The sequence below is a fragment of the Macaca mulatta genome, chromosome 1 (assembly GCF_049350105.2).
Source record: "Macaca mulatta isolate MMU2019108-1 chromosome 1, T2T-MMU8v2.0, whole genome shotgun sequence".
NCBI lineage: Eukaryota > Metazoa > Chordata > Mammalia > Primates > Cercopithecidae > Macaca > Macaca mulatta.
The window spans coordinates 65109721-65136602 of NC_133406.1; the positions used below are offsets into that span (position 1 = coordinate 65109721).

The 26882-nt window shown below is 34.8% G+C and overlaps 1 protein-coding gene and 1 long non-coding RNA gene across 4 annotated transcripts in view; one reads left to right on the forward strand and one right to left on the reverse strand.

The window, feature by feature from the left end:
* The window catches only part of CD55 (CD55 molecule), a 40233-nt gene extending 38813 nt beyond the window's left edge, over nt 1–1420 (forward strand). For all 3 annotated transcript variants that reach the window (XR_013418516.1, XR_013418518.1, XR_013418522.1), the window contains 2 exons: nt 537–665; nt 798–1420. The gene's annotated coding sequence lies outside the window, so the exon portion shown is untranslated. The remainder of the gene's footprint in view (nt 1–536; nt 666–797) is intronic.
* Nucleotides 1–26882, reverse strand: part of LOC144341558 (uncharacterized) — a 45315-nt gene that overhangs the window by 11849 nt on the left and 6584 nt on the right. The gene's annotated exons all lie outside the window — the stretch shown is intronic.

Consider the following 26882-nt stretch of genomic DNA (forward strand, 5'->3'; position numbering starts at 1 on the left):
TTTTCATGCATATGACTCATTGTTAAGAGGTGGTGGAGGTGTTTTCCTTGTTCCTCACTGTTATGTCTTCCATCTGTACTCCCACACACAACTCTTTAAAAAGAGTAGCTGTCCATTCACTCTGTAGGGTGATTTACTAAAATGTCAAATGTTTTCCCTATAATTCTCCTTGGTGAAAAGCATGGATTCTGGAGACAAATCGGAGCCCTGGCATTTATCAGCTGCAGGACTCAAGGGATGTTCCTTGTCAGTGTACCTTAGTTATCTATGTGTAAAGTGGGCCTAAAATCAGTACCAGCCTCATAGGATTTGCAATGAGAATAAAGTTAATACACATAGAGCTTAAAATGGTGCCAGTCATGTAGGAAGTGCTCAGTAAGTTTTAGCTCTTTTTGGTGCACAGGTGGAGAGATTGCCTTCGGTGGAAGCATGCAGGGCTTCTGTAGATACCAGGAAGGAACTATTTGCAGGTGGGTTGGAGATGCCCATGGTGGCAGCTTTTGGAAATTGATTTCACATTTCTTCTGTTTTCTCAGGGACATATACATCAAGGTCATCATGAAGATGATGACACATGAGGAGGTGTTATGTTTGAAGACAGGCAGAGAAGGAAAGGACTAGAGACATTTAGTCAATTAACAGGCAATGCTAAAGACCCAGTTGAGGTGAGTGCTCATGAATTTAGAGAGCAATCATCAAGCTTCGTTCTGAGTTTTTCTGCAGTCATATTTAGCTTTCTAGAGACGGTCTCAGAAAAAACCAGTTGCTTGGATTTAATCATGATTGGGTGTTCCCAGGTGAATTTGATGACATGAGTTGAGCATGTGCACAAGGGAGTGATTAAAATGATGGACCATAGAATTTAAGCTGTGTGAGAAGGGAAGTGAAGACATATGGGTGGTAAGAAACAAAGAGTAACAGGATCAATATTTTGTAGGCCTTAATGGGGTAGTGTCATTGTTAGACTTGGGGTACTATTTAGGGTGAACTAGAATGGTAATATGTAGTAGTGAGAAATAAGAATGCCTCAATTGAGGGTAAAACAGAATTGGCAACCAGAGGACAAAGCTGTCTACAAATACACTTCCCCTTCATTTTGGGCACAAAGTTAGACACATTTCCTGGCACCCTTGCAGTTAAGTGTAGAAGGACTGAGTTCTGGCCAAAGCAACATGATCACAGATGTGGAGCATTTCTAGGTCTGGCCCTAAAACATTCCATATGCGATCCTCCTTGCCTCTTACACTGAGTTGATGAAAGTGACTCTAGTAACCTAGTAAGTCACATGCTAAAGATGACAGAACCACAGAAAGGAAGGAGCTTGAGTCATTGCTTTGAGTAGAGCTGTCTGCTGATCAGCAACACCCACTTTAGATTTCACGTGAAGAAGAAATAAACTTCTGTCATGTTTGACTTCTAACATTTTGGGGATTGGTGTGTTACGTTATTGTGGTCGACATTATTTAAACTAACACTGAAGCCTTCTAGATTTTGGTGATGCAAGAGTTTAGACAGAACTGTGGTTGTGAGAAGTTGAAATAAAATGGTGGACAAAAGTATTGGTGCAGAGGAGGCCATGGAACATCTTAATTGATACTGAAATCACCAAAAAGCATGAGGATTCATGTTAGAAAGTCATACTGAGTCAGGGGCTAAAATCTTCAAGAAATGAGGAGTGGCTTGTACATCTGAAGATGATTGCAAACAACAAGACAGCAGGTGCTATATTCTGATGATATGCAACTCAAAGGAAAGGGTTTTGTGGAAAGGAAAGAGGATTGGTCTGCAAATAGCAATGATGAATAAAATAGTGCACCAACTTCACCTCTATGCCTGGTACTATGTGGAACAAAAGTGCAATGAGATATTTTTGCCTACTAGAGATTTGTCTGCACATTCAAACCTACTGTTTGATCCTCTTCCACTCCTTGTTATTGCAATCCCTTTACTTTCTGGTCACCCCTGTCTGTTGAGGGATTTGGAACCTGGCTCACTGTCTCCCAACCATCCTACAATCTGGTATTATCCATAATTATTTCACATTGACAAAGATGACTCCTTATAACATCCGTGCCTCTGGTTTTATTGACCTTTTGATTTCTAATGACCTCTTTCACTGTACCTGAGTCACTCATCTCCATGGAACCTTCTTAAATCACTAATTGAGGCATATTTTCTTATTATAATCTATTCAGCGTTCTAGTTTAGTTACCCCAGTATGTTAATCAACTCTCCACTTTCTTCCTATTTATAAGTCTCCTACTGTGATAGATGTTTTCTGTTTGTTCATCCAGAACCACTCTGTAGCACACTCCAACTTGCTGTGACCTCAGAGGCTGACCTATAATGGAAGCTGTGGAGAGGAGAGAGAGCTGCATTCTTTCTAATTTTTGTTTTGTATCAAAACACTCCACAACTTCTTATTTTATTTCATTTTTTTTCTACCATTCTATCACCAAAGGATGGCTCCCCTTCCTTTTTGCCCTTTTCCTCTTTTAGAAACTACGTCTTTCAAAAGCTGTCAACTCAGATCACATTATGTTTATGCCCCTTTCCTGAAGGTGTGCTTGTAGTTAGTGCTCTGGTCTACAAGGACACCTTTTCAGCATTTTCATTTTTACGTCAGACTCTTACTTTCTGGCAGTGGTCTTGGAGCAATTTGAGGACTCTGCTAGCTCAGCTTTTTTCTTTCATGAAGTCTTCCCACAGACTACCCTTGCTCACCACAGAGGCTTCTAGGAGCAGTGTGAAGAACTCCTAGGTCATTTTTGTTTTGTTTGTTTTCTTATGGGCAGTTTGAAGGTGGTGCTTTGTCTTCTAGTTATGTTGAGAGTGTGGTTTTTGTATGACCACACTTCCTATTGGTGTAGCTGTGGAAAATCAGATGCTTTTATATATTATTGGTGGGAATGCAAACTGATACGGCCATTTTATATGGGGATTTTTCAATATCTAAAACAAATGCATACACATTTACCCTTTGATCCACCAATCTCATGTCTAAAAATGAACTCTGAGGCTATACCTCCAAAAATATGAAAATACACAGGTACAAGATTATTCACCAGAACATTGTTTGTCATTGCAAAAGATTGGAAACCATCTAAATGACTTGCTGAATAAACTATGTTATATCCAAACAATGGAATACTATGCAGCTGTGAAAAAGAACAAGGAATATCTCTGAACTATTATGAAGTATTTCTAGAATATTATTAAGTGAAAAAAGTAAATACAAAAGACTTTGGTATGCTACTTCTCATGTGAAAAAGAAGAAATAAAAAAATGCATGTCCTTGTTTGTACAAAAAGAAACATAGGATGGATAAACTAGAACCAATGAGATAGTTACATACAAGGCATGGGTGGAAACAATGGGGAAGATGGGAATTCCTTCTAATTTTCATTTTGTCTCACAAATTTTAGAATCCTTATCTCACATATTAAAAAGCCAAGTAAATATAAGCAATGAAAACAGAAAAAAATTCAACACAATACAAACACAACAAATGAAACTTATTTTATATATATAATATATATTGATGTATACATATATTTTAATATATATTTATATATTTTTTATATATTTACACACATATATATATATATATATTTTTTTTTTTTTTTGAGATGGAGTCTCACTCTGTCATCCAGGCTGGAGTGCAGTGGTGCAACCCCCATCTCGGTTCACTGCAGCCCTCACCTCCCGGGCTCAAGTGATTCTCCTGCCTCAGCCTCCCAAGTAGCTGGGATTACAGGTGTGTACCACCATGCCCAGCTAATTTTAGTATTTTTAGTAGAGACGGGGTTTTGCCATGTTGGCCAGGCTGGTCTCGAATTCCTGACCTCAGGTGTTCCACCTCAAGTGTCCTGACCTCAAGTGTTCGGCCTCCCAAAGTGTTGGGTTTACAGGCGTGAGCCACCACACCCTGCCCCTTACTGTATTTCAAGTGAATAACTTGACCACAGTTAAGAGGGAGCTGTGAGGTAGAATTGAATTAACCTCGGAACACAGTATTTTGATTATACAAACAAAGGGCTAAAGACAAGAATATGAACAAATGTTGGATTTTGTCTAGTGGGTTTGTTCTTCATAGTAGTATGGGTTAGCAATTTCAACACTATGTGCATTCTTAGATGGGGTAGATAAGCAAATATATTGCAAATAGTCAGGTTTCTCACTGTTGAAGGGAATTGCAAATAAGGGAACACTAGCATGGAGACTGTGGTATTTGTAATTTGAGTTATCAGTATAAACTCATGATTTTGAACATAATTGATACACAGAGAAACATGTATACACACACACATGAGTGTGCATATCTGTATTAGGTTCTCCAGAGAAACAGAACCAATAAGAGATATATAGATATATGAAGAGATTTACGGGAATTGGCTCATGCAATTATGGAGACCTAGAAATCCCATAATACGCCATCTTCAAGCTGGAATCCCAGGAAAGCAGGTGGTGTAATTCTGAGATTGAAGTCTTGAGAACCGGGGGAGTCAATGATGTAACTCCCAATCTAGGGCTTAAGGCCCAAGGACCAGGGGCTGCTGGTGTGCAGATGCAAGTCCTGAAGTTCAAAGGATTGAGAACCAGGAGCTCTGATGTCTGAGGGCAGTAGAAGATGAATGTTCCAGCTCAAGAAGAGAAAGTAAGAATCCATCCTTCCTCCACTTTTCTGTTCTATTCAGATGAGCCCTCAATGGACAGAACGATGCTCACCCACACTGTGAGGGCTGGTCTTCTTTACTCAGTCCACTGACTTAAGTGCTCATCTCTTCTGGAAATACCTTCACACCCAGAAATAATATTCTACCAGCCATGGGCCTGTCACTTAGCCCATTCAAGCTGATACATAAAATTAGCTATCACGACATCTGTGTGTGTATATACATATGTATTTGCATGTGTGCGTATATATGTGTGTATATATATAAATGTGTGTGCATGTTGTGACTGTGTGGGTGTATATACATATATATACATTATATAAAAATATTTCACTGTATTAATATATAGTATATATGTTATATATAATGTTATATATTAATGTAATATATATATTATAAAAAGACATTTTTATAATCTATGTTATACATTATGTAAATATATGTAATATATGTTATATACTTATAAGTACATTATAAGTTATGTATATTAGATATGCTATATGTATTTGTTATATATGTTATGTTATATATAATTTATTGCATATATTTATAATATATAAAACATATATAATCTGTCTTCTTGAAAAAGCTTACAAACAGTGAGACTCCAGATCCAGATTTCTATTTTTTTGAGACAGTCTTACTCTGTCACCCAGGCAGGAGTGTGGTGGTGTGATCTTGGCTCACTGCAACCTCTGCCTCCTAAGTTCAAGCAATTCTCCTGCCTCAGCCTTTGGAGTAGCTGAGATTACAGGCACGCACCACTCCACCTGGCTAATTTTTGTATTCGGATATTCAGATCCAGATTTCTAAATATCTTTCTCCAGTTAAAAAAAAAAATACGGCTCCTGGGAGAAATGGCTGATCTGCAGGCTAGGATAGGGAAAGTAAAAGATGAACCTGGAACATCTTGTGGGTATCACAAATTAAGCGTTCTGAAATAAGTGCTGAAAAAATTATAGTGACATGTCAAATGGATTCAGAAGCCAATGTGAACAAGCTCCCACTGACCAAATCTGAAACAATTACAGCAAATAAATAAATAATGATGACAATGGATCATAGCACACAGAATAAAATAAGAATTTGAGTCCATACTAGTATAATTGAATAAATAAAGACAAGAAAGTCATCTTCTTTATAGCAAGATTCCAATTACCTACATGTAGAAAAAATGATGCAATTAGAAAGTCAGCATTTGGCAACCATCACAGTAATAATTATTTCAGGCAAGAATCAATGAATGCTAAATCAGTAAAAGTCTGATGAGAAATAATTAATAGTCTTCAATTTTTTTCTCCACAAAATACTTAATTGCAAATAATAACTTGGCAGAAGAAAAACCTGACATACACTATTTTAGACAAGTGATCAAAATTAACATCACTGATAATGGGACAAATAACACCTGGTTCCTCCTAATAGGATTCACTGAAAAGAACTCTGTCATTTCTGTGGTATTGTTGCCAAAAATCATAATCTGAATCAAAATATGAGGAAGTATCAGAAAAAAGACAACTCGACCATCATCCTACAAAATACCTCTTCCAGAGTGGAAAGGTAATGAAAATCAAGTAGAAGAAGGGAAATAAAAATTAATTTTAAAAATTAAGAAATGAAATAATAAAGGTAAGTGTAAAAATTAAAATAGAAAACAAAAATAATAGTGAAAATCAGTGAAATCTAAAGCTGGGTCTTCAAAAAAATAAAATTGGTAAACTTCCATTTAGATTGATAAATATTAAAGAGATAAGACAGAAATTGCCACCCATGAACTTTTAATAATGCAACAGAATATGTCACTCACTGCAGAGTATAATCATTGAAAGAAAAATATGAGAATATGGCAAGCAACTTTATGCCAATAAATTCAATAAACTGAATGAAATGAACAATTCATTGAAAGACACACATTACCAAGACTAACCCAATATGCAATACAAAACTTGAATTGCCCTATTAATTCAAAAAATTGCATTTTTAATTAAAAATCTTTCCAAAAAGAAAAGTTCATGCCTAAATGGCTTCACTTGTAAACTCTAGCATTTGAGGAAGAAATAAAACCAATTATACACAAATTCTGAGAAAATAGAGAATACTTCCAAATTCATTTCATGAGGCCAAAGATGTAAGAAAACTACAGACAAATATCCCTTATGAATATAGACAAAAATATACTTAAAATTTTAACACGGAAAATTAGTACATGTAAAAGAATATTATACATCATGATGGAATGAGGTTTATCTGGGGAGTGAAAGGTTGGTTTGACAATTTATTGAAAAGAACTCTGTCATTTCTGTGGTATTGTTGCCAAATATCATAATCTGAATCAAAATATGAGAGAGTATTAATCAATATAATTCACCATATTAGAATAAAGAAGAAAAACCATATAATCATTTCAATAAATGAAGGAAAAGCTTTTTATAAAGTTCAACACTAATTAGTGATTTTAAAAAATCTATCGGCAAACGAAGAATAAAAGAAAAATTTCTCTTAATCTAAGTAAAGGCATCTTCAAAAACCTACATCTTTCACTGTACTCAATAATGAAAGCCTCAAAGCTCAAAGATAAGGAACAAGGCAGGGATATTCTATTCTGCCACTTCTATTCAACGTTATACTGGAAGTTTTTGCTGGCGCAGTAAGGCAAGAAAAATAAATAACAGTCAATATAATTGGAATTGTAGAAGTAAAGTTGTTTTTATTGGTAGATGACATGATCATGTATTAATACATAGAAAGCTCAAAGAGTCTACTAGAACTAATAAGTGGATTTATTGGGCTCAGAATACAATGTTAATGTACAAAAAATATAATTTTGTCTATTAGCAATGAACAATTACAAAATGAATTTAGAAAACAACTCCATTTCCAACAGCACCCAAAAACATGTTAGAGATAAATTTTACAAAACATGGAAGATACTTCTTTTCCTATGCAGAAGTTCTTTAGTTTAATTAGATCCCATTTGTCATAAAAAAGAATGAGATCACGTCCTTTGCAGGACATGGATGAAGCTGGAAGCCAACATTCTCAGCAAACTAACACAGGGACATAAAACCAAACACTGCATGTTCTCATAAGTGGGAGTTGAACAATGAGAACACATGAACACAGGGAAGGGAACACCACACACCAGGGCCTGTCAGGGAGTGGGGGGCAAGGGGAAGGAGAGCATACGGACAAATACCTAACATATGCAGGGCTTAAAACCTAGAGGATGGGTTGATGGGTGCAGCAAACCACCATAGGCACATGTATACCTATGTAACAAACCTGCACGTTCTGCAGATGTATCCCAGAACTTAAAGTAAAATTTTTTAAAAAGGGAAGAATTCTATTTTTTAAAAAAAGTATAAAATTTTGCTGAGAGAAATTACAGACAAGTAAATGTTATTAATATATCATTTTCATGGGTTGGAAGCCTCAATAGTGTTAAGATAGTAATTCTCCACATATCAATTTATAACTCTAATAGAGATTTTAAGAAAGTGATTCTAAATTTATGTTAAAATGAATTGCCTCTCCTAAATCTCCCTTGTAATTTTTTTAAAAAAGATTTCAGAAAACGAAAGACTGTATTACTCAGACTCCATTGAAGCTAGGAGTCTAGGAGAAAATTTGATCTACAGTGTAACAAGCAGTTATGTGATATTTGGAGGTCAGAATTAAGGTATGGGCCAACTTCCCACTGCTCCTTCTATTTCCAGCAAAATAAGATCAGACATAGGTGATTGTCTGTGGTGGTCTTTTTCTACTTTCATTTATCTAGTCATCAACTTTATGGGAATAAAAATCTGTGGTAGGAAAGCGATTGTAGCAGCAGCAGATTCCTGAACTCCATGACTTAGATGGTGTGATTCTGAAGCCAGTAGTTCAAAAAGGCAGTTCTCTAACTTCTAATATTCCCAGCTCTTTCTTTCAAAGAAACTAAGAGGGATTTTTGTTTTCTTCACTGAAATGTGGCTAATCAAATATTCCACAACTCTTAACTATTTTTATTTCAATCAGTTTCCTTCCCCTTAGCTAATCAATTAAGTTAAACCATTAAGTCCATCAGTGCCTTCCACTATAGTTGATTCTCTCTCAACATTCACTTTTGAAAGGGCCATGGAGGAAAATGAACCAGGAAGATCCTCCTGGGGCAGAGCTACCACACTAGAGGCACACAGTATTCAGTACAATGAGACTTACAGAGAAGAATATAGCAATCCGGGGAAAGCAGACCACACATACTGAAAGTAGCACGACAGAAGTAATGCTTATTAATTTATATTGTAATTTGAAATTGCCACATTATTCATTTCTAAGATTTCAGATTACTTTATATCTAACAGTTTGTACTTCAGACCTGCCTATTTTTGTTTTACTGGTCCTATTTAGTTACTCATGGATATTAGTCCTTTATTTCCCAGATTTATTTTGATATCTTTATCACATTTTTCTATTAAAAGAAATTTCACTTAGAGTCAGTTCCTTTCCAAAGTTGATTTTGTTGGCTGTCTCTCATGGCATTGCATTTCTTCACATTTTACAGTTATGATTTGCAATTTTTTTTTAAGTAGACTTTTTGGTTTGTTCCATTCTTTGGTAGATTGTATTAATGTTTCCAATTCTTTACTCCTTCCCTTTTACAGAATTATACCTGGACATCTTTTGCCAGGTGACTTTTCAGTGCCTTCCACTATAGTAGATGGAATATACTTCTGCACTCCATAGAGCCCACTTTTTGTTGGCTTACCTATAGTATTAAGATTGTAATTTTTAAAATCCAGTTAACTTGGTTGCTTTTTATAGAGCGATGAGGCCCAATAACTTAGACCACCATTGTTTAAAAATGGAATTCCTAACCACAATGTGTTCACCTCATCATAGGAAGGAACACAAATGGGGGAGTAGAAGAAAACAAATGAATAGGTGACAGTATTTCAGCTTTATGTGTAATGTTTTATTTCTTATATTACAAAGTAAAAGACATGAAGCATTTGACTAAAAATGTTAATTTATATAATTTGAATGATGGGTGCATGGGCAGTTGTTTTATTTATATATACTTTTATGTATTCTAATTTTTTTTCTCAAAATATAAAAGAGAAACAGTCAAGGGTTAGTATTGTGTCATCAAACTCATTACAGACCTCAATTCATTTTGTCTTATTTTTTTCTGAACAACATAATTTGAGGAAGTACAGCATACTTTAAGGAAATCTGTAGAAGGGCAAAGTAAGAGCATTTTAAAAAGTCTCATCACCTGAAAAGGGCAGAGAAAAAAAGAATAAAAGGAAGAAGTGCTCTAGCAGTCTCATCTAGTTTGTATAGGAAAGAAAGTTGAGGTAATACAGCTGTGTGGGAAAAGGGATAGATTCATATACACTTGATCTTGAGAGCAGACATGTTGTTAACAATGAATGAAATGGAAACACACAACTCATCTTTGAAAGAATGGGATGAACCTGAAAAAAAGCCACAAAAATAAGAAAAAAAGGAAATAATGATTTAAAATAGATAATGAAGAAACTAAGATACAGACATTAAATAAAATGTAAATAGATTATTTTATTTCACTAAAGCTTAAAGACATAGTTTGGTTTAGAAAACAAAAGCTGTGTATGAGGGACATGGTGAAATAGTAAAGGGTGGAAAATAAAAGATAAGTAAAGATAAAATGTAAGGTCACACCAATTATAAAAGGCAAAAATTTATGAAAAAGGTAACATTTATAAATATGTATGTATCAACCTACATGCAACTAGCTAAATACATAAAGCAAAATCATTAGGAATTTGATAAGGCTAATAAAATATAATTACGAATGAAGATTTCAATACATCTCTGCCAGAATCAAACAGATTTGGTAGAAAGAAAGAAACCTGGGACAGGGAAAAACAACCTTATATTATCTAAAGACAATATGTTGGCTTTCCTCTACACTAAGACGCTTTGATACCGGTGCTTTCTTGATTTCTTGATCTTACCAGAATATGTCAAGTGAAGGTTTTACACAAGTGCAATGCCACTACTATGGGCTAACAGCTCTAAAGAGATGCACCCCAATTCTAGAAATGTTAACATGTGAGAAAAATGTTTCTTAGAATCAAAGATATGAGGGGTTATTCCATATATCAATGAAGCGTTTGCTCAAAAACATCATATACTTGGCCATAAAGTATATTCACTTTTTTAAAAGACCATGTTGATAAATATGAAAAAGAAAGAAGGCAATCAACAAAATCTTAACCACTTAAAAATTAAGATGCTCCTAGATCACCCTTATATCAAAGACAAAATGTTAAAAATTAAAAACTATTTAGGAAAGAGTGAAAAGAAGTTCACAATAAGTTATTTGGAACACAGAGAACTTTTCAGTGGACCTTGAAAGCTTTAAATGCCTTCATTATTAAGGAAAAGAATGAAAATAAAGGATCTGGAACTCATCTGTGGAAACTAAAGGGCAACAAACCAAATCAAAAGTTTTAACATAATGTATTAGTCAAGATACATATATAAACATAGAATATCAAGACCTAAGACCTCAATCTAAGGTCTGTAAAAAACTTTAAAACAAAGATTCGAATCCTAAGAGTTACATAATGAAATATAGACATTTTTGACAATGCGAAAATTTAAATATAATGAATGACTAGAAAAACTGGAAATAAATTGCTAAAACACAAAAGAGAGATTAATGGTTTGTGTCTATAATGGACAAAAAGCTCTTACATTGATAGGTAAATGACATAAAACCCAATACAACATGGACAGGTACACCAATAGAAAATTTTTAGCGAGGTAAATCAGATTGATCAAGAACATATGAAAAGATGTTGACATTCACTAGGAGTCAGAGTAAAGAAAATCAAAATAATTTTCAGAGGCGTGAGACATTAGAATGAACACACAATAATGGCATTTCAGGGCTAAGGCTGGATATGGCCCCTTTAGTTGTCATGGGAACTGAGTAAACCTGGCCTTAACCATGTATTGGAGAAGGAATCGATCCACAAACCAGGGAGGTGTATGGGTGCGGGTTGGGACTGGGCTGACCAAAGGCCGCCAGAGGGGAGGAGGCCTGGGGATCATGAAAGTCTTGAGGATGGCACTGCTTGGGATAGGGGAGGAGGCCACTTGGCAAGGGGCGGGTAGGGGAACAAGCCTGGTTGGACCCCTGCGCCCTGGGTCTGTACAATATGGTTTGCCATAAAACTCAAAATCTTCTAGCCAAGGTAAGAAAAAAAATTACAAATTCAATGAATAACTACCTAGACAATCCAATTAAACTCTAACAAAATACATGGGATTAAACAATGGACCTAATATTAGGTAAATAGTGACAATAATAAATTGGATATGATAATGCAAAAATAACCCCGTTTATGAGTGGTAATCATTTTAAAATATCGAAGAATGTAGGTACCCAGAAAGAGTCTTCAAATATGTGAAGCAACTATTCACATTTCTTTTAAAATTATAAAAACAGCTCTGAAAATTTGAGGTAAATCAATTTCTTATTGAAAAATGTGAAAATAACTAGTGATCACAAATTTAAAAATAAAATCAGTGCAATTCCAAACAAATTCCAATGAAGTTTTTGTTGAAGTGAGCTGGACAAAAGATAATCAAGGTTTGTATGTGTTAAAGAAATAATTCAATTGTATTATTGATTATATAAGGAAAATTCATTATTTCCAGAAAATTATAATTGACTTTAATCGTTAGCTTTTTAATCATAAGTGTTACTACTATATGAACAAAAACAGGTGAGGTCGTTATTCATAACCCCAAGAAATGACATTGAATTTTGTTAGTTCTCAAAAAAAAGTAACTTTTAGGAATGAAGTCCACGCAGTGTTCTAATTTATAAAACAAACATGGTTTGTTTTCAATCAACCATTGGCATATGACATGGTGCCCAGATATTCTAATTGTAGTAATTTGTTAGTGCTACATAATATGTAATATACTCTAAGATTGATGAGAAATAATTTAGAATGACACTGCTTATGTAAATTGTTAATCATTTTAGTTGAGCATATATATTAAATTTACATAAATTCAAATAGTATTATAGATAACATCAAATATTTATGTTTCATTTAATTTATGCTTTTTTGATGAAAAAAAAGTCTTGGCACATACTAAAATCAAGACCCGATACATAATTTGTAGAGCCCAGTTCAAAATGAAAATGCAGAATCTCTTGTTCCAAAATCATTAAGAATTTCAAGATGGTGACTACAGGGCACTAAACCAAGGGCTCTTGTGAGCATGAGTCCCAGTGTGACTATATGAGTTGCATGCCCATGAAACCAGCCCTGACTAACACACCATGCATTGATTTTTACACTGAAACATCTGAGAGAATACCTAGAGCTTTTTCTCATATTCCAAATACATAAAATATAATTTATCCAAGGGTTTACCTTAAGGATATGATGAACTTGGATTATAAATGTAATTATGTTTATTTAGCATGTAAGAGTAAAGCTTTGTAATTCCTGGTTTAAAATACTTATTTCAGAAGTTTTCAGTCTTTAAATATACAAATTTAGGTTTAAAATTTATTTACCTTTTTACAGAAAAAATGGATGAGAACTTAAATTTCCATTTTTCTTGTTTAAATACTTTCTGAAGGACAGAAAGAGTTTAAGTTTGGAAAAATAAATTTTCAATTAATCATTTAGATGTTTTCATGCATAGACTTATGAGTATTTTTCTTTTTTCTTGTCAAAAATGTAACATCTATTTTTAACTCAATATCATTAACTAAAGGGCTTAAAACTCAATTGAATAATGTCCTTTTAAAATGAATTTGGCAGGAGCTGTTTCCAAGGAGAAAAGACTTTTGAGATACAGTTCTCCGATACATTAATTAGTCTATTTTATATATAAAAACTACATTGACCTGGTGACTGTAGAGCCTTTATTTTTTCCCCAGCAGGTGTGTTTTCTTATACCATGACCAAATATGAAGAATTAGAAAGTTTTGCTTTGTTTCTTAATTTTTTGCAAATTTTTATAGTCATTCTGTATTTGGACAACTATTAAGTGATTTTTAATGCCAATTAAAACAGGGATTCCATTATTTAAGGGACTTATCAGAATTATCTAAAAACACACAAACTAGTCTAGATTTTAAAAATCCTCCAATCACAACCTGTGCCTACCCTGGAATTATTTCATTTCTGGAGAACTCTGCAGTCATAGGCGCCTCATCATCAAATGGGAAATCTCTTTTTGGAGTTCTGGGAATTCCCCATTCTTCAGGGAGGATTCCAATTTTGTTGGAACTAAAAATTATACAAATGTTGAAGGCAGGGATAGTTTTTAAGAAAAAAATACAAAACCATGAATTCAAATTTAGTTTCTACTGCCTTGGAATGAACTATACAAGGAAAGCCCCCTGCAGCATTAGCGTCAAGGGTAAACCTTCCTCTGGCCACATCCCACCCCTAAATTCAGATTGGCATTCATAAAGGGTAGGGGGTAATTACCCTTAATCAGTGTCTACAATACTTTTCTTCCACGGAAAAGAAAGAACTGTACATATTCTGAATAAGTTTAGGTAAGCTGATAGAAGTTGTCTTTCTGCCTGCCTGCTTGACACAGGGTTCGAGTGGGAAGCACATACTCAGAAGGAAAAAAAAAAATCCTTCCATTCAGCTACCCTGAGCTTCCACTTCTGCTCAACCAGACCTTCATCTGCCCTATTCTCCAGATGGTGGCAGTTCCTTGCAATGAGGAACAGCCATCGATCTACTAAGGAGAGAACTCTGCTTTTTACTGAAATGTCATATTGAGGCGGGAGAATAGAGTCTGGGGACAGGGAGCCTAAAGCCAAGCCACTGCTGACTTTTTGGAATTGCACCAAAAGGAAAACCCCACCTCTTCATGCCCAAGCGATAAGGGGCCAGAAGCCCCCTTACTTTACAAAACCCCCTTTCCCCTTTGTCACTGATAACAAATGCCTCTAATTAGTCCCAGGCCGAACCTTCACTTCATCCTCTGATTAGTGGGGGGCCAATCCTTCATTTGCATAGGGTGTAACCAGTTGGAGGCCTCTAAAGTGTATCTAGTGGTGTTACCAAATTCTTTTCGTTTAATAAAAACCCTAAAGAATATTGCAATTGGGGCTCTTGAGCTGCTTGTTTGAGCCGGCTCCCACTCTGTGAAGTGTACTTTCTTTTCAATAAATCTGTGCTTTCATTGCTTCCTTCTTTCATTACTTTGTCTGTGGGTTTTGTTTATTTGTTCAACACGCCAAGAACCCATCTTGCAGTCAAGGCTTCCCATCCAGTAACAATATTTTGTTAGCTGACTTACTTATGTTAAATGTTGCTCACCTTCAATCCGTGAGTTTTATTTGATGACATTTTAAGATTCACCAGTTTGGCAAATTTTTTAATTCCATTTTTTATTTTTGTTATCAACAAATGTATTTTCACAAAATTAATTTGATTGTTTTTCTCTGAAAATTGATTATTTAATTCTGTTCTAGGGTATATCACATGTATTTCTGTCAATGATAGCTTTTACTTCTCATAATTTTCTGTTTTATATGTGTATTTTTATTGAATTAATCTTTCATTTTGATAACTATATTCTTAACAATAAAGGACTTTTGGACATTGCTTTTAGTGTATCACGTGTTAAAGCTAAATTTCTTATTTATTATACTTTTAAGTTCTAGGGTCCATGTGCACAACGTGCAGGTTTGTTACATGTGCCATGTTGGTGTGCTGCACCCATTAACTCGTCATTTATATTAGGTATTTCTCCTAATGCTATCCCTCCCCCCTCCCCCAATTCCACGACAGTGATGTTCCCCACCCTGTGTCCAAGTGTTCTCATTGTTCAATTCCCACCTATGAGTGAGAACGTGGGGTGTTAGAATTCGTTTTTTAGATGTTTACTGCTCCCATTGCAAATTAGTATGGACGTGAATTCACAGAGCTCAAAAGACTTCCAAGCTGCATTTTCAGCTCTCGCTCCTCAGCCTGCTCACCAACATCCAAATAATCCTTTAATTTTCATTATTTAGATGTCTGCCTCTTTCTTTTGTCATTATTTTATATAATGCTTATTGGATTGTGAAAATGAATAAATAATTGTTGAGAAATGATTTGTGGTGCTTTGTTTGATTTCAGTTTCCTATTGAATCATTCAGAAACAATTAAATATATTGGCTTTTAGTGCCAAAGTAAAATATCTGAAATTTTTCTAGAATTTTGGCCAAAGTTCCAGACATTTCTCCTAGCATGGCACTGATGACACTAGTTCTCTCTGTATAGAATTCAGTGACATTTTCAAATAAATATTTCTAATTGACACTACTTTTTGTTTTAAGAATATTTGTGTGTGTGTGTGTGTGTGTGTGTGTGTGTGTGTGTGTGTGTGTGTGTTTTAAGAGACAGGGTATCACTCTGCTGTTGGAGTGCAGTGGTGCAATCATGCTCACTGCAGCCTTGAACACCTAGGCTCAAGCAATCCTCCCACCTCAGCCTCCTGAGTAGCAAGGACTATAGATATGAGCCACCATGACCCGCTAATTTTTTTATTTTTATTTTTATTTTTATTTTTGTAGAGACAGGGTCTTGCTGTGTTGCACAGGCTGGTCTTGAACTCCTGGCCTCAAGCGATCCTCCCACCTCATCCTCCCAAAGTGTTCAAATTACAGGCATAGCCACCATGCACAGCTCAAAACTATTTTTATCAATAAATAAGTATAAATTTTGCTTTAATTCAGATGTTACATTAATTGCATTAATTTTAGCACTACCAAATCATTAAATTACAAGGAATTTTACATTTAAAGTACATAAAAAATATATTTATGTCAAATAAAATTTAGGAATAGATTCAGTTCTATAAGAGATTTTAATATATGATGAAGAAATAGTAGATTTTGGTATGGTTTGTTAATAGTGCTGCCATAATTGATAATTGATTAAAACAGTAATCCCTTGCTTTGTAAGTTTTCATAAAAGTTATTTTCTACCCGGCTGGGCGCGGTGGCTCAAGCCTGTAATCCCTGCACTTTGGTAGGCCGAGACGGGCGGATCACGAGGTCAGGCGATCGAGACCATCCTGGCTAACATGGTGAAACCCTGTCTCTACTAAAAAATACAAAAAACTAGCCGGGCGCGGTGGCCTGCGCCTGTAGTCCTGGCTATGCGGGAGGCTGAGGCAGGAGAATGGCGTAAACCCGGGAGGTGGAGCTTGCAGTGAGCTGAGATCTGGCCACTGCACTCCAGCCTGGGCGACAGAGTGAGATTCGGTCTCAAAAAAAAAAAAAGAAAAAAAAAAGTTAGTTTCTAATTTTAATAGACTATACATTGTGGCAAGTGGTCCACAACCTAGATAACAATGAAAAACCCATATCACTATTATTTTTTGAAATGATATTAAGTATTTTACTCTGAAATTGCTTTAGTCAAAAATACTAAAACACTAAAATTTAATTAAAAATAAAATTTGGTTAAACATGCTAAAATACTAAAAACACTATAATCATAGTGTTTAAATTATGATGGTTTATTCTAAGTTTTAACATTCTTTTCATCAATACATTGATGAAAGATTTTTTCAGAAATTTTATTTAAAATATTTTAAGGTAGAACTTATTTAATATGTGCTTTTAATTATGTCTCTTGATGATTATAACTATTCTTTATTTGAGCATGAGTTTTACAAAATTTTAGTCCTGTTTTGGTGAATCTATGAATGTTTCCACTTTTAAAGATACAACATTTAAGTGCCATTTGCATCTATTTTCTTTTTTAGTATTTTTTTCCTCAATATGAAAGGATACTTAAGAGTTTTCTGGCATTTCCTGATGTTTCTGATTTAAGACTTTTACTGCACTTTATTTTTTATTTTTTATTTTATTTTATTTTTTTGAGATGGAGTCTCACTCTGTCGCCCAGGCTGAAGTGCAGCGGCACGATCTCAGCTCACTGCAACCTCCACCTCCTGGATTTAAGCGATTCTCCTGCCTCAGCCTCCGAAGCAGCTGGGACTACAGGAGCATGCCACCAAGCCTGGCTAATTTTTTTTTTTTTTTTTTTGTATTTTTAGTAGAGAGATGGTTTCACCATATTGGGCAGGCTCGTCTTAAACTCCTAACCTTGTGATCTGCCCACTTCAGCCTCCCAAAGTGCTGGGATTACAGGCATGAGCCACCGTGCCCAGCAACCTTTTCTACTATATCAGGTGTACGTCTACTGTATCAGGTGATGTTCCAGGCTGTAGTACATTAATATAATCTTATTTTCTCAGAGATTCAGAAGATTGATATTAGTAACAGTAAAAAGAGGAACATTAAGAAACATTCAGAATTTGTTGGATGTTTATTTTCAATATTAATACATATTATTCACTAAGTATCAAAGTACTACATATTTACTAGTCACATAAAAATCTCACTCTAAGAACCATAATATCAAATCAAACTAGTTAGAAATTGAAGACATGACATAAGCCAAGAATAGTGGGATGAGGATGCACTAACCGTAGAGTCTGAAAAGAGCAAGCAGCTCCATCACTCCCTGCCTGCTGGGCCAAGCCCCTGAAGCACCCCACATCCTATAACCATTAGCTTAACAAATGGGGTTGTAAGAGAATTTATATATTATATAAATATGTATATTAAATAAATAAATATATATATATATATAAAATTTACCTCTTATTGCAGGTCCAATTAGATGGTATTGTGTTCTTTCCCACTGGCACTGAACTATTTACATGTCTTATTGCTGCTATGGCTATGCTGTTGTAAATTGGTTCTCTGTAGTCATTCTCTTTAGTGTGACTCCTGGTCAAATTCACAACAACGTATATATTGGGTTGGTGCAAAAGTCATTGCGGTGTTTGCCATTACTTCTAATGCTGTTAACATTAATTATATTAACACATTCATTGACTCCTCTTTAGGGAAATTTTAAAATACCAGTGCATTCCTTTACCTTATAAGAAAGAGACCCAGATTCCTTTTTAGGGGAAAAATGATATGGACCCCTCTATATCTACTGAATCAGGAATTTTTTGTGTCTGGTCCAAAAATCTGGTTTAACAAGCTCTCAGGGTGCCTTTGATGAAAGCTAAAGTTTGAGAAGTATCAAGTTTAGTAAAGATTAAAATTGTATGCAGTAAATGTAACTCAAATGATACAATGTCAGGAGATAGTCACAATACATATGAGAGATAACAGATTAATATATCTAAAATTACTGATAAGTCATGAGCAATTTATTATGCAAAAGGCATAATTTTTAGTTAAGTGATATAGAACTTCCGAGGGAAATATAAAAGCAAATGACTGATAACTGTCTTCAGCAGTAAGAGCAGGGTCACATTAGTGAAGAATCTGAAGCTGGATGGTTGACTGCCCTAAATCAACTGTGGGAGCATTTTCTGTTATTATGGCAAATTTTTATTTTCTCCTACTTGATGTACTCTCTCCTTTGCCTTCTTCACTTTGCACAATAGTTGCATAAGGCAGATGTATCTATGGCAAGCACTTTTTGTCAAATATTATATAGATAAAACAAGCCATTCGTTTTTCTTTCAGGAAGTTAATTTTGTAATTAGATTTTCTTAATACCTCTATTTCTTAATAGATTCTCAAGAGACTTGTCTTTGTAAATGAACATATTGATTTATAAATTTACCTTCAGGTCACCAGACATATTTTAACTTACTTTTCTTTTTCTTTCTCCATTTGGGTTAGCCAGTATGTATTTGGAACAGTCTTGCAAATAAGTTGATTTAAGGAACTAGAGACCATGCAAATTTTTTATATTCAAAACTAATGGAAGACACCTAGAATTGCTGCATGGCTCAGGTATGAGCAAAAGAAGTGTTATGATTTAAATTATCATTAAAAAGACAGTAAATATGCATATTGGATAAATATCAACATTAGAACAATTTTAAGAGTGAGGCAAATTGAGTTTTAAAATTTTAACAAGCCATTATTTTATGACACAGGAATCTTATTCCTGCACCAAGGAGAAAGGAAGCTCAATTAACTCATTCGGAACTTTTCTTCCTTAAGTTCATGTGACATTAGTTCAATTATATCATGAATTTAAAGGAGGACATCTCAAAATATTACTCATAGTTAACAAATTCCAGGTCATTGGCATTATTATATGCCTCTATATTCAATACAGGTTATTCTATAGATTTAATTTGCTTAAATGTTTTCACTCATTCAAAATAATGACACATTGAAATTAAATATATCTTATCTGAAGAGAATTGACATATTTCCACTAAGGATTCTTCTTTTCCAAGAACAGGAATAAGGACAGCTTGACACTTTGATCTTCTTTAGCAATAACTGGTCTGTTAAAAATACCTTGGGTACTACGCTGACTACATGGGTGACAAAATAACCTGCACAACAAACACCCATGACATAAATTTACCTATATGACAAACCTGCACATGTACCCTGAACCTAAGATAAAAGTTTAAAAAACAAATAGTTTCAAAGGCTGAGGCAGGTGGATTGCCTGAGCTCCGGAGTTTGAGACTAACCTGGGCAAAACGGTGAAACCCCATCTCTACTAAAATACAAAAAATTAGCCAGGCATGGTGGCATGTGCCTGTAGTCCCAGCTACTCAGGAGCTCAGGAGGCTGAGGCAGGAGAATTGCTTGAACCCGGGAGGTGGAGGTTGCAGTGAGCTGAGATCATGCCACTGCACTGCAGCTCTGGGTGACAGAGTGAGACTCCATCTCTAAAAAAATAATAAATAAATAAATAAATAAAAATAATTGGTCTGTTTACACATTTTTTCACTTCTTACATAAGGTTTGGTAATTTATTTTTCTTAGAAAAATCACTTTTGAATCCCAGTTTTTTCATTTATAAGAATAATTTGTGCCTGTAATCCCAGTACTTTGGGAGGCTGAGGCAGGCAGGTCACTTGAGGTCAGGAGTTCAAGACCAGCCTAGCCAATATGGTAAAACTCTGTCTCTACTAAAAATACAAAAACTAGACAAGCATGATGGTGCATGCCTGTAATCCCTGCTACTTGGGAGGCTGAGGCAAGAGAATTGCTTGAACTTCGGAGGCGGAGGTTGCAGTGAGCCAAGATCACACTACCACATTCCAGCTTGGGTGACAGAGAGAGGCTCCGCCTCAAAAAAGAAAAAAACAAAAAAGAATAATTTGTTACTTTATAATTATTTCAATTTCCTCCATTTTTTTGCTCATTTGTTTTTCAGTGAAAATCTATTGAGGGCATAGCAAGTTTCTAGGTACTGTTCCAATATTTAGTATATATCAGTGAATAAAATGCATGAGGTTTCTTCTATTATGGGGCTTCAATGTTAGTGAGGAAAGACATGGGAAAAAGCAGTAAAGTGATTTCAGGTAGAGTAAGTGCCATAAAAGGTAATATAGCAGTGTAATAGGAGAAAGAATAAATGGGAGAAGGAATTTTTTTTGGAGTGGTCAGAAAAGGATACTTTGAAAAAGTGACATTTAAGCTGAGACCTGAAAGATGAGGAGGAACCAGCAACACAGATATGGGAAGATCTAGTAAAATAATATCTCCAGAGGAAAGAAAATACCAAAAGCTCTAAAAAGAAAGAGGTTAAATTATATTTATTTCTATATTTTCTTTGCTGATTCACTATATTTGTGGTTTGCCTCTTTTTTCTCATTGCTTGTGGTTTAATTTTTATTCCTAAGTCAGAGAGTTAGCTTTGAATTTATTTCTGAGTTCTACTACTTGTTTTCTTTTTATTTTAAGGCGTTATTAAAATGTGATTGACAAATTGCACTTATTTAAAAAGTACAATCAGATACATTTTTACCTATTTATACCCCCATGAAATCATCATCTTCTGTTACTATGAAGATACCCTTTGTGCTCTTTTCCTAAGCAGTCCCTCCACTTGGTGCAATCAATGCCATCCACTCTTGCCTGCTCCAGGAATGTTCTTGCAATCATTCCTCCTCTTTCTCCTCTGGAATCAATTTCTTTTTTCTATATTCTCCTCCACTTGCAGCCCCAGACTTTCCAAAGCAGTTCTCTATTGTCATCATCTCTGATTTCTCACCTGCCTTTCTCTCTTGAATCCAATCTAATTAGCCTCCCTTTCCCATCACCTCACCAAAATGGCTCTTGTCAAAATTTCTGATAACTTCCATGTTACCAGACTGGATGGCCAATTCTTGAGATTCAACTCTCAGCAGCCTTTATTATATATGAATTTCTTTATTTGTTAGTTGTTACAACCCATAGAATATAAGGTCTTTGTATCATTCACTGCTATATTCCTAAAATCTATTTGTAAAATCTATCATAGTTCGTAGCACATAGTAAGGGCAAGTTACCTATTTGCTGAATGAATTGAATCTCCTTCATGTGTAGTTTTCTAGTGTATAATCTTCACTATAATATTTTATGTTCCCTTTCTCCATTGGGAAGGGGGTGCATGTCAATATCATTTCATAGGTCACATGAGTTTTTTTTTTCCTAGTTACTAATATTCTTAAAAAGATATGATCTTTAGGGCATATACTGAGCGGGGTGAGTCAAGGAGAGTGCTTCAGTATTGTTTGTTGACTCTAATCATCTCAGGAATTTTTTGTTTGTTTGTTTGTTTGAGACAGAGTCTCACTCTGTCACCCAGGCTGGAGTGCAGTGGTGCTATCTCTGCTGACTGCAACCCCTGCTTCCGGGTTCAAGTGATTCTCTTGTCTTAGCCTCCCAAGTAGCTGGGATTACAGTAGAGATGGGGTTTCACCATTTTGGCTAGGCTGGTCTCAAACTCTGGGACTCAGGCATTCTACCCACCTCAGCCTCCCAAAGTGCTGGGATTAAAGGCTTGAGCCACTGTGCCTACCCTAATCATCTCAGTAATTGGACTGTAGGCTAATAGGAAGTCTTTCTAGGTCATAAAGTATTGTTGTACGGTATGTTTCCTCATGGAAATTTATATAACAGTTATTTCAAAGCTGTCTGCTCTTCACTTTTTCTCCTTCACTCTAATGTACTCAAGCCTGATTTTTGCAAAGAAGGCATGACGTTACCTTTTGTTACTTTTGTTACCGCTAAGTCCTTCTTCCCTTGATATTCCAAGGTCTTAAATGGGCTATTGATACTCCCTACTCCCAATCTATTCTATTTATTTACCTGAAATATTATATTTTTTGTTTACTTGCTATTTTATGTATCCCCCAACTGGAACACAAGCATCATGAGGAGCTCTGTTTATTTTATTCATTGCTGATTTCATTGTGCCTAGAAAAGTGCCAGGCATGTTATTGGCTTAGTAAATCAATGCATGAATCAACTTAAATATCAGGTGTTATGTGTGCCTCAGTAAGGAATATGAAAAGGCCACAGGTGTGATCCATCCAAAATTACTTTCTCTCATCAAAAATTCCAACTTGGCATCCATAGGTTTATTTGAGTTCTTTACACATGCATTTTATTCAATACTGTTCATTGAAAAGAAAGCTTCAGTTAGCCTTTCTACCTTCTTTATTATCTATGAGATTTGTTATACTTCCACTTTTGGAGGAACATGGGTGATTTTTACATAATTTGTTACCCATTGTTTTGTTTTCAAAATAATGTTTTCTTTTGTTTCTTGATTTAAAAGGTATAAATAGGTTGGAGTTTAATAAGATGAACAATGTATATTTCTTAATGGGGGGAAGAAGAAGACAATTAAACATACAGGTATGTTTGTGTATTTCATGGTGTGAAAATGAGAGTATTCTTTACTGTTGCCTGCCGTTTTCTTAGTGAATTAGAAAATTATCACCTGAATGTGGGACATTGTGGAAAAGAATATGATATATTTTAGAAGAACAATGGCACGATACAGTAATCTAATGAAAACCTTAGGATGCATTGTCAATGCTGAATGCCAGTTTAAGGTTTCTAACCATTAATTTGTAGTGAAAACAATCAACCCAGATGTGTGGAATTTTTTTTCCAGCAATGTTCAGCCGCTAGAGTCCACATATGTAGAAAGAGTAGATTATTGAATTCATCCAGGGTTAGAGCATATGTATGCTAGAGAGAAACTGAGACAACTAATGCAAGCAAATTTGCAAGAGTGACTATGATGTACTACACCATCAAAACTGAGAAAGAAGAGTGTGTAAAAGGGACTAATGGATGGTGAGTAAATTGCTGGAATCAATCTAAAAGTCTTGTTTAGGTTTTAAAAAATGTCTGAGGTGGAAAGTGTTTTATTAAATGAACTGGAAGTTTGAGAGGTAGTAGATGTAGGATGTTTCAGATCACAAGAGGTAAAGAGTCAAGAAACTTTAAGGTCAGGATATTCAATGGATTATTAAGTGAACAGTGAAAGCATAAAGATATTTCCTTGTCCATATACAACCTGTCAAATCTTGCATGTTCTGGCCCCATCTCTTACTCAAGATTTATCTTAAGCACCTTATTCTTGCTCCATAAGCTTTGGCCACATCAGTTTATTCTCAGTTATTTCCCTCCTAAGCACCTTCTCACAAGATGCTAGTTTTATTGTACAGGTTTCTAGCTTAGAGGGCTTTTATGACCTGCCTCTCTCCCCCGCATCTTACCTCTCACATCTTTTCTCTGTGTCTCTTAATTTAAGCTGTGTCAAAAGCAAACTCTCACATCCCACACACACTATTTTCTATTCAACTGTCATATTACATATCACTTCTTATTGTTATAATTATATATTTTGCTTCATATAGATATTTGTGATATTTATCTTATTTTGTTGTTGACTGCATATGCTAGTTTTACAGCTGAAATTATTAAAGGATCTGTTTTAAATTCTTATGGTGGTAAGAATTAACTTATTATTTTATAAGCTAGTTTCATGAGTTATGAGTAAATTTTTAATTGTTACTTTATTTTTTTGTGAGATCCTGAATTCTACTGTTGGTTTCCTGATAAATATTTCTTATTTTATTTTTCAGATTATCATATCTTCTTTTGCATTAATTTATCAGACTTAGCCTCTTCTTCTGCTGGTAATATTAATCTCAAGGACAAAGTCAAAAGTATTTATAAGGATTCAAAGAAGTGCTCGTAGAGCTATTGAGAATTTTTTTTATTTATTCCTAGCATTTAGAAATACTCTAAAAGGTAAGATAAATAAAAGAAGAGATGAGGCCAGGTACAGTGACTCACGCCTGTAATCCCAGCATGTTGGGAGGCCAAGGCGGGCGGATCACGAGGTCAGGAGATCGAGACCATCCTGGCTAACACGGTGAAACCCCTTCTCTACTAAAAATACAAAAAAAAAATTAGCTGGGCGTGGTGGCAGGCACCTGTAGTCCCAGCTACTCAGGAGGCTGAGGCAGGAGAATGGCCAGGAGGCAGAGCTTGCAGTGAGCTAAGATGGCACCACTGCACTCCTGCCTGGGTAACAGAGTGAAACTCTGTCTCCAAAGGAAAAAAAAAAAAAAGAAGAGATGAAAAAGGAGACATTGCAACCAATACCATAAAAATTAAAAAGATCATTAGAAGGTATTATGAGCAACTGTATGCAAATGAATTGGAAAACCTGGAAGAAATGGATAAGTTCCTAGACATATATACGTACTAAGATTGAATCATGAAGAGATAGACCACCTAAATAGGCCAATAAGAAGTAATAAGATAGACACAGTAATAAAAAGTGTTCCATCAAAGAAAATCCCAGGACCTTGTGGCTTTCCTGATGAATCCCACTAAACATTTAAAGAAGAACTAATATCATTCCTACTCAAACTATTTCAAAAAATTGTGGTGAAGAGAGTACATCCAGATTCATTTTATAAGGCCAGCATTACCCAGATACCAAAAACAGACAAAGATACAACTACAATGAAAAAACAAAACAAAATGCCAATATCTCTGATGAACATAGATGGAAAAACTGTCAAAAAAATACTCACAAACTGAATTCAACAACACATTATAAATACTATTCATCATGATTAAGTGGGATTCATTCTAGAAATGCAAGGATGTTTCAATACATGCAAATCAATAAATGTAATACATCACATCAACAGAATGAAGGAAAAAATGATTTCAATAGACACCAAAAAAGCATTCAATAAAATTTAACATTCTGTCATGATAAAAAAAAAAAAAAACAACTCTTAACAAAGTAGGTACAGAAGGAAAATACCTCAATTAGTTTTATCTAATTACGAACCAACCTGCTGTGACTCTAAGACTAGAGTCACATTACTAGTGCCAATAAACTTTCCATACCATGGACCACCCAGTCTGTGTGTATGCCCCAAATTATAAGTCTTGCTTCCCAAATAAAACATTTTAAATTTAGAGATTCATCTCTAGTTTTATTTGACTTTGACACTAGTCATAGATCCAGATCACCTGAGGTAGATTTTCCAGCGGTGAAAAATAAAACCCATAATTTGTAAAAGGTCACAGGTGACTCACATATAGCCAAGTGTAACAGCCACTGTTTTAGACATGAGTATATGCACAGAATGAGTAGCTGTTTACATGTAATGAGTATAGAATGAATAGCTGTCTAAATGAGTAGAATGTTTTAATGTCTTCTGTTAAAGTCTGAAATATTCTTGTAGGTTTACCAGAGGCCTAACTACTCTAATTTCTGGATACAATATGCTGAATTACAGTAAATCAGTATTTATGATGTCACTGTAATTGAGTTTGAAATCTAATTAACTTTACATTTTTACATTTTGCCAAATATTTCCAAGTCTATTTTTAACATTAAATGCTCCTGGCTCAGTGATATGGAGAAAAATAGCATCTTAAATCATTCAGTAGAACCTAATTATAATTTCAATAAATACATTGTCGCTTTTATCGAAGTAGGTTATTCACTAAAATTTTAAACTTTATTAGTTTGCTTAGAATCATAATGAAATAATAAATCAAATGTAGTATTTTACATCTTAAAACTTTTAGTATTTTGAAAATCTTGGAAGCAATTAATATAAGAAAATTTTATATGTTGTTGACACCAATGCTTTATAATTATGGGATTTTATTTTTCTTGACTTATGATTATAATAAAAGAGGCTTAGTAGTAGTGATCTTCATTGTTGTAGTTGTGGATTTGTTAAAACTCATTTCTGGTAGGTGAAATAAATCAGCCCATTGTGGCTTTAGGAAAATTCAATGTATATGTATGTGAAGGGTGTTTTATAAGGACATAGGAGTCTCACAGGCCCCACTGAAGG